At 47.3% G+C, this 9,377-nt stretch overlaps 1 long non-coding RNA gene across 2 annotated transcripts; it reads left to right on the forward strand.

The window, feature by feature from the left end:
* Nucleotides 1–1,403: 1,403 nt before the first annotated feature.
* Nucleotides 1,404–6,645, forward strand: LOC123488438. 2 transcript variants are annotated; one of them, XR_006660080.1, is made up of 6 exons: nt 1,404–1,584; nt 2,683–2,774; nt 2,934–3,129; nt 3,310–3,419; nt 4,797–4,892; nt 6,445–6,645. It is a non-coding gene; the product is annotated as an uncharacterized LOC123488438 (long non-coding RNA). The 2 variants fall into 2 exon arrangements; XR_006660081.1 differs by having other exon boundaries at nt 2,938–3,129.
* The last annotated feature ends 2,732 nt before the right edge of the window (nt 6,646–9,377 follow it).

Raw genomic sequence — 9,377 nt, forward strand, 5'->3', positions numbered from 1 at the left:
CCTCCTTCTTTCCCACATAGCAATGAGTCATGACGTTCCACCTTTCCTCCGCTCTGGCTGACATCTGTGACCTTGGAGCCACCAGGCGCCCACCAACCTTTGCTTATCTCTCGCTCCCAATCTCCCCCTTGACCTTGCTCCTCTCCTCACAGTTACCTGCTCTCTTTCTTGCCCTCCCTCCCTCCCTCCCTCCCTCCCCACCTAACTCACTCACTCACTCACCCCCCTTTTCTCTTGCTGATTATTTAATCCCTGAGTCACTCTGGCTCTTGGCAAGCTCTGCATCTTATGTGCTATTTTTCCTTGACCTAGTTTTGAGGTGTCACTTTTCAGCGTGTGAGATAATGCAATTAGACAGCGAGGGGCTATGCTAATTGGACAATCTCATGGCAGTAACTGCATCATTAGATTTCTAACCAATGAGGTAAACACGTACTAATCACAGACTATTGGCCAATAGTGGACAAGGCACCATCTTGGACTGAGGATCAGTGAGTGAGTGCAGTTCATCTCTGGGTGCAGGTCTGAATGTTCTTATTGTGTAAGGAGTGAGTTCATAGTTTATCTGTGAATGTCCTCCCAGTCTGCTAGCAGTTATTTTATCTGAATGTTCTGTTTCACTACAGCATTAATCATGGCACAGAGACAGAGACAGAGAGAGAGAGAAAGCGGGAGAGAGAGAGAGAGTGAGAGCGAGAGAGAGGAGAGAAATGCTATCAAATCACAGGGACTCCACATCGACTACAATGCAGAAAGGGCTGGTTGAGAGCGTAACTGATGACATTCACTTCCTAAGACATGAGGCACTATTTTTATAGTATCTCCTTATCACTGGACGACTGTGTCACTGCTAATTAGCATTTATCTCTGGAAGATAGAGGACGACAGAGTATGTGTTGCTGCTGCCTTCTGTTCCATTAACTCGCTGTGTGTGTGTGTGTGTGTGTGTGTGTGTGTGTGTGTGTGTGTGTGTGTGTGTGTGTGTGTGTGTGTAAGAGTGTGTTTCCAACACTATAATATGTGAGAAGGCTCTATGGTAGAGTGTGCCAGAATCAGCAGTGGGTGGGTGATGAAGTGTCTTGGAAACATAACAGATTTGTTGTAGAGGCAGCAGAGCAGGACCATGAGAATGACTGGAGGGATTGGCAGGGATTCAGACACACTGGATCTTACTGTCACTTCTGTGTCCACCCATCCCTCCCTCCATCCCTCCCTCCATCCCTTCATCCCTCCCTCACATCTGGGCACAGACCCACCAATGTCCCTGCAGGCAGAGTGCTCAGACTCCACAGCCTCCTCAGTGAATTCACCCCCACTCCTCTCCTCTCTGCCCCCTCTTTTCCCTGGCCTGCTCTGTCTGCTTTTCTCCTTTTCTGTGGAGCTGCTGTCTTTGTGTGGTGCGGGCCAGGAGTGGCCAGGCCCCAACACACCCCTCTGGAGCTGCAGTGTGCGTGTTTGTGCACCGTCAGCGGAAAGCCAGACCTGGCGGTATCAGACATGTATAGACTCACTGGTGATGACTGCCCTGGAGACTGAGGGAAGGAGGGAATGCAGGTGTGTCTGTGAAAGTGGTATAAATGATAGGTGAGTGCGTGTCAGTTTGACTTTGTTCTTGTGAGTGATTGTGCGTGCAAAGTTTAGCCTCAGAATCCTGATGTTTGTGCCTCCCCAGTGCTGAATCTATCTGCAGTGAATGTCTGTTCTCAGCTCTCACATATCAGCACCATGCTGGATGAAACACACTGTAGACATTGGTCAAAAGTTCGCTTTCTCACTATTCTCTCTCTCTCCCGCTGCCTTTCTCTCCCTCTCGTTCTTTTTTGCTCTCTTATCTTCTTTCTTAGATAAAACGTATTGTGAGAAATTGAAAAGGAAATGTCATCTTGTAGGGCTTGACCTGATGATAAGGTAACATGCACTGAGTGTGCATTAAGAACACTCTTTCCATGGCATAGACTAACCAGGTGAATCCAGGTGAAAGTTATGTTCCCTTATTAATGTCACTTGTTAAATCCACTTCAATCAGTGTAGATGAAGGGGAGGAGACATGTTAAAGAAGGATTTGTTAGCCTTCAGACAATTGAGACATGGATTGTGTATGTGTGCCATTCAGAGGGTGAATGGGCAAGACAAAAAATGTAAGTGCCTTTGAACGGGGTATGGTAGTAGGTGCCAGGCGCACCGGTTTGTGTCAAGAACTGCAATGCTGCTGGGTTTTCACGCTCAACAGTTTCCCATGTGTATCACCTTGACACCTTTTGAGTCCATGCCCCGACGAATTGAGCCTGTTCTGAGAACAACTCAGTATTAGGAAGGTGTTCCTAATGTTTGGTATACTCAGTGTATTTAAATAGGCCTAACCATTGCAATGTATGTACTGATACTTTACATAAAACATAAATTTACAAAACACTCTCACTAATGTAGTCATAGACAAAATGACAATAACCAATGACTTTGATAGCCTTTACAGACAGTGTTTGTTCTAAGCTAAGAGGTTGGTAGTTTTAATGTAATGTGACGAATAATCGAATCTACTCTAATCTAATGTGCACACTGGTGTGGACCCACTGCTGCCACTTCAATGACAACAATGATGAATGAAATAAAAAATGGAGTCATGTACTTTCCCTTTCTTCTTTAGAATAACTTAAAAATTGGAATTTATCTTTCTTTTTACAGGTCTAGCGTTTCTCAAAATGGGGAATGGTTTTCTTGGACAGAAGACAGAGGTCCTTTCCAGAATGCTGTAAAAACGCCTCACATTTTCAAAGGTGTGTGTGTGTGTATTAATGTATATATGTGTCCATGTGCATGTGCATATGTGTATCCGCGTGCACGTGTGTGTGTGTGTGTGTGATCTTCATAGTCCACAGTAGGGCCCCCTGAGAGAAAGAGCTGATGACTGACCCCACATCTCCTCTGTTGATAAGGCAGCAGGCCAGGTGGGTGTGTTCCTGTTGCTGCTGCTGCCTGAGGAGAAGCAGCTGTACAAGAGTTGAATCAGCATTGCTACAGCCTTGCCTAGGCGTTTCCCTGATGTCATCAGAATATAGCAATAGCACCCTGGAGTGAATACGCAATCCGCCAGTAAATTTCATTGACTCACATCAAGGACAAAAGTTTCCAGTCAGTTTGTCTCTCTGTCTCCATGATTTTATAGCATATTGACTTGGGTTTTCACAGAAAGATACAGTAGCCTACAGCATGTGTCTAAGCCATCAGACTAATCCATTCCTTTTGATATTTTGTGCTTCATTTACAACTTCTCTATGTCTAATCTTTCTTCTCTTTTCTTTTCTGTTTCAGTCCTTCCTCTTCCACATTGCAGTCCAGTCTAGACCGGTTGTGAGAGTTAAGACACCTGGACCTGGATCTAGAAACGCTTTTCACAGAGGGCCTTTTGGTTCCAATCACAGGTGGCTGGTGGCATCTTAATTGGGGAGGACAGGCTCATAGTCATGGCAGGAATGGAATGAATGGAATGGTATCAAACACATCAGACACATGGTTTCCATGTGTTTTATACCATTCCCATTTACTCCATTCCAGACACTATGATCAGCCGTCCTCCCCTCACCAGCCTCCTGTGGTTTCAATGCAGTTAAAGCTCTAGTCTATAAGTACAGTCAAGTGATCATGATGATGTGGCATGAGCAGTGAGCACTACTGAGAATCAACTGAGTTTGGGGCCTCCACACCCCCTCCTTCCCTCCCTCTCCCAGACCTCTCTCCACTCTGCTCAGCCCCCTCCTCAATAAAATATTGAGAGAAGTGTGGGATTACTTTCACAAAAGGAGGAACACGAACCCCTGACTTCCTGCCCAGTGATGAGGTCACCGGTCTCTAAGGGAGTGTCAGTGAAATGCCTGCTCAATAACAGCCCAAGCGAGGGATGGCAGGGAGGGGAGGAGAGAGGGAGGGGGTGGAGGAGAGAGAGAGGGGTTGAAAAAAGAGGTATGTGGAAGAGAGGGAGGGGGTGGAGAGTGAGGCAGAGGAGGGGGGGGGGCAGAAAGAGTGAGTGGAGGAGAGAGATTGGCAGAGAGAGGTAGTGGACTAGAGTACTAGAGGGGATGTGAGGTGGTAGTGGAGCGTGGCTGGGGAGTGAGCTGGTGGTGCAGGGGTAGGGGGGGAGGTAGGTTTAACGTCCAGCGCCTGTCTCCAGTGTGCCCCGGGCACTTGGCCTAGCATAGCATGTGCTCATGTTATGGAGAAGGCTCTGCTTGCTCTTAAAAATGTACTCCAAGGGGGTGGGGGTGTGAATGCTCCACAGCCAGGAAAATCTCACGAAATGGGGGAGCGAGTTCCAGAGTTGGCCGAGAAACTCTCCTCTTTATCATTTATCACAGATGGCTCTATAACAGTAAATTGCTCTGTGAGTGGAGACTAGGGGAGTATCTGCTTTGTGATCAGTCTTATGATCTATGGGGAGAGATATGGATCAGTATACTCCAAAACCCAGCATGCTCTACTTCTCCCTGGGGCCTGCTTCATTCGTATCTGACGATGTTGAACCAACCTAGAATATCTTCCTGACAACCCCCAAATCCCCACAATAGTTCCTTTGGATAAAATGAGTATTACGTCAAATGTCCCTCCCTGTCCCGTGTAACCCCTATGTAACCTGTTGTATCACAATCTGTTCTCAATCAGCTGGCTTCCCCCTCTCCATGAAATTCTAGATGATATAAGTGTGTGCTGCTGATTGGAGTGGGACCTGTTCTGTGTCTGCATGTGTCTCAGTGAAGGTCATGTGCTGTGTGTGAGCCATTAGCTACTCTGTTCCTTCTCCCCAGGCCCAGGGCAGCTGGCTGGGCCAGGGTTGCTGAGACGACTGTTCATGGGGGAGCACCTTGTGTACCCTGCCTGAGGCTGGGCCGGGCTGGCTGGGGGTGAGGATGGGATGAGGGTGTCTCTCTCTCTCTAACACGCTCACACAAAGCCATTTTGTTTCTAGCCCAGGCCCAGATGGAACTGTTCTGTTGCCAAGGATCTTTGATCTCTACATCCTGCCTCCCAGTGAAAAGGTCCAGTCTTCAAACGACTAGCAGGGAAAAAAAGACTCATACAGTACACTGCATGGCGCTAGGTCACACACTCGCACATTCTCACTGCCTATGTACACTCTATCGCTCTATCCCTCGATCCATTTCTCCCCACCCTCTCTCCTTCTCAGCCTCCTCCATCCAAATGTAACTGACTACACACACACACACACACACACATGTTTTACTATCCTGATGGGGACCAAACAACATTTTCCCTAACCATAACTCTTAACCTTAACCCTACCCCAACATCCTAACCCTAAACCTAACCCCTAACCCCTAACACTGACCGTAATTCTAACTTTAACTCGAATTGTAACACTAACCCTAAACTTAACCCCTAAGACCAAAAAATACTTTTTCATTGTGGGGACTGGTAAAATGTCCCCACAAGGATAGTAAAACTACACACACACACACACTGAGATACACACACACATACTGAGACACACACACACACTGAGACACACACTCACACACACACACACACTGAGACACACACGCACACACACACACTGAGATACACACACACATACTGAGACACACACACAGTTAGTGAGACATACATTTCACACACACACGCACACGTGAGAAACGACACACACACACACACTGGAGATACAACGCACATACTGAACACAACACAGCACACACACACACACACACTGAGACACACACACACTGAGACCCACACACACACTGAGACACACACGCACACACACACTGAGACACGCACACACACACTGAGACACACACACACACACTGAGACACACACACACACACTGAGACATACACACACACACTGAGACACACACACACACTGAGACCCACACACACACACACTGAGAGACACACACACACACACACTGAGACCCACACACACACTGAGACACACACACTGAAACACACACACACACACACACACACACACACACACTGAGACACACACACACACACACACTGAGACACACACACACACATATTCTCACTGCTTTTATTCCTCCTATGTCTCACCCCTGGGCAGTAACAACATAATGCTTTCCAGATGCTGTATATTCTCCACCCTTACCCAACTTTGGAAATGCCCTTAGGGCGTTAATGGTGCCCAGGAGGCCTCTGTGAGGGGGAAGGGGCCAGCAGCCCTTTCATGCTCCCACTGAGCCGCTAAAACAGTTCCCTTCCCTCCTTTCCCTTTCACAAAGTAATCGCTGACCTGTCGTCTCTTTGCCCTGATCTGCAGGGTTACATACAGTACATGTGGGGTGGCGGGAGTTGAAAGACATTCTGGCAGTATTTCAGTACACAGATAAGGTCTAAAGAATATGTGAGAAGTCCACTGCTGTCCTTTCTCCAGATGGTTAGTGATGTTCATATTGGGTTTCCAACTGTCTGCAGCCACTGGATGATGGCTGTAACCATGGTGGGGTATCTGGTGTCGGTGGTCTGCTGTTCAGCAAGGTGCTTCCCTCCCTCCCTCTTCGTTCCTCTTACTGTATCTCCCAGTCTGAATGATGAACATCTATCCTGTCACGTCTCCTCCCGTTGCTCCCCTCCGGCGCTCTGATTCGCCGGTCTACTGAGCCATCGGTCTAAGCACACCACCTCGGCAACACCGGAATGGAAACCCAACGCACCCTAATCACCTCCAGCACACCTGCACCTCATCATCTCATCACCACCCCTATTTAGCCCTGGACTGTTCTGGATGATGTTGTGTGTGATTGTTTAGCTTCGTGTCGTGTACGCTATCTTTGTTATTTCGCTTTGTCATTGTTTAAGTAAACTTTGACCTTGTTAATTCCTGCGTCTGTGTCCTGCCTCTTCGTATACTCAGTACTCGTCACAAATCCACTGTAGAAAATCAATCTCCAGTCAGTTTAGTCTCAAAAGCCGGCTTGATCAAACCCCGCTAATGGGAGAGGATCATTAAACCAGTATGATTAATCCTTCGTCTCAGATCTGTATGTGTCATACATGGATACATGCTGTAGTCTGTTAGTGTGAAAAGCTCCACCATTAGTCTCTTTCGGCTCCTCAGTATGGAACCTCATAAGGGCCACAAGGGACCAGGCAGATGCAGAATCAGCAGAGTCCCCAGAGCCCCAACTCGAACCAGCAGAGCCTCAGTGCCCCAGAGCCCCAGTCCTCCAGCCCCAGATCAGAGCCTCAGTAGCCCAGAGCCCCAGTCCCTCCAGCCCCAGAGCCCCAGTCTCTCCAGCCCCAGAGCCCCAGTCTCTCCAGCCCCAGAGCCCCAGTCTCTCCAGCCCCAGAGCCTCAGTCCCTTCAGCCCCAGAACCCCAGTCCCTCCAGCCAGCCCCTGTTTATAATTATATAATCCCCCTCTTTAAAACAAGAATGAGACATCTCATTGGCCACCAGACTCCACTATAATGAGTGATTTATTCATGTTGTTGTGCTAGACAACCTTGGGGTGGTTGGAAGAGGAAATATGAATATGAATGGTACAGAACTGCAATCAAGTATGGCTGTGGCACATACGCACACACACATGTGCACATGCACGCATGCATGCAGTGCACACACACCCACACATACACATGGGAGAAATGACAGAATCTGTCTGTATGTCTCAGGCACTCTGAGGTTGAGAAAAAGAGACAACACAAAAATAAGACGGTATATGACTGGGACACGGAGACATGATACTAGACAACACAACATCTTGGTGTGTCCAGCGGGTCCAGCGGGTCCAGGGGGCTTGAGCATGGCCGGGGCCCCAAACCAGACGAGACCGGGTGGAGGGCGGAGGGCAGAGAGAGAGAGCGGGAACAAACTCCAGCCTCCAGGCCGAGGAGCTGTTCTGTGAGAATGCGTCCATCTGCAGCATAAGCTGGAGCCCGCCCAAAACAAACAGACTAAAATTAAACCACAGCAAGACAGCCAAGCTCCATGTTTAAAGGACTCAACAGAGGATGACTGTGTTATACCGTCTGTAAAGCTCTGAGAAAAGGCCAATAATGCTGTCTAAATCCTACCACAATACAGCCAATGGTCTTGCTAAACAACCTGTTGTCGTGTACTGTAACAATACACTATTGTTGAGTATCTGTTATAGAGCAAAAATGTGATTATACAGTATAGGTTGTTTCTGGTCTGGACATAATGTAGATTGCATTTCAGCTCAGACTTTTGATCTTGATCTCTAGTACTTGTTGGGGGTATACATTTAATATTGCAGGTGGTGGGTTTAATTTACAAGACAATGCTGTTTCTCTAGAAGATTATCTAGGCTTTTTCTTCAACCACCCAGCAGCACCGTATGTACATACCGTCCCTCAGCTTTCTAAGAACAGTTTACATCTCTATCTCTCTTTCAGAGATCTGTCACAGGAAATGTGCCCATCAATCATGTTTCCTGGCCTGTGTCCTGTTGAACCATTATTCAGACATTTGTTTCTATCAGTGAAGTGTTTGTTGACATGGAGAAGAATTGTCTATTTCCTAATGGTTTCAGTTAAAGGGAGAAGGCAGTGACCACAACAGTGACTCTGTCTCATTCTCCTTTTCCTCTGCTAATAGTGATGAATGCAAGGTGAATGTGAGAAACAGGAACATCATGTTAGTGTGTGTGTGTGAGTGTGTGCCTGTGTGCGCTCTGACCTAATTGTACGGTGAGGTTAGTTACATACATGACCTCAGTGTGATTGTCTGTGGTCTCTGTGGTCGCTACTGTCGAGGTTTTCCAAATCCATAAGATACATGAGACTGTTGGCTGTGAGAACCACCTTCCCTCTTCCCCATACCCACCAATGCACCCCTTTCTCAAGTATTACAACAGCTTGCTGACAGAAAATAAGAAACATCATGAATCATTATCCTGGATAAATAAACACCCTAATGGCAAAGAAGGTTTTTTAGCATCTGGTTAGTTCTGGTCTTTGATATGATAAGAGACTGCCATCTAGTGGTTATAGACACACCACTACAATGACTGAGGACATGACTCTGAACCAGGATCACTATTGTACGGTCTTGACTTGCACTATTGTTCAGCTACATTTACATTTACATTTACGTCATTTAGCAGACGCTCTTATCCAGAGCGACTTACAAATAGGAGCATACTGTACAGCATACTGTACAATATGTACATTACATGTGTGTGTGTGTGCGCGCGCTCGTGCATGTGCGTGTACAAGTGTGTGTGCCAGGGCCGGCGTTATGGGCGGGCACTGGGGCGCCTGGCCCGCCCTACCGTACGTCCTTGCCCGTCCAAATAAAATATTGAAATATTGATCATTTATTTGACCGTGATGCGCGCCGACAGAAAGACGCATCAATCTCAGATAACATTTCAGAGCGAGCAA

Source organism: Coregonus clupeaformis, unplaced genomic scaffold, assembly GCF_020615455.1.
Source record: "Coregonus clupeaformis isolate EN_2021a unplaced genomic scaffold, ASM2061545v1 scaf2293, whole genome shotgun sequence".
NCBI lineage: Eukaryota > Metazoa > Chordata > Actinopteri > Salmoniformes > Salmonidae > Coregonus > Coregonus clupeaformis.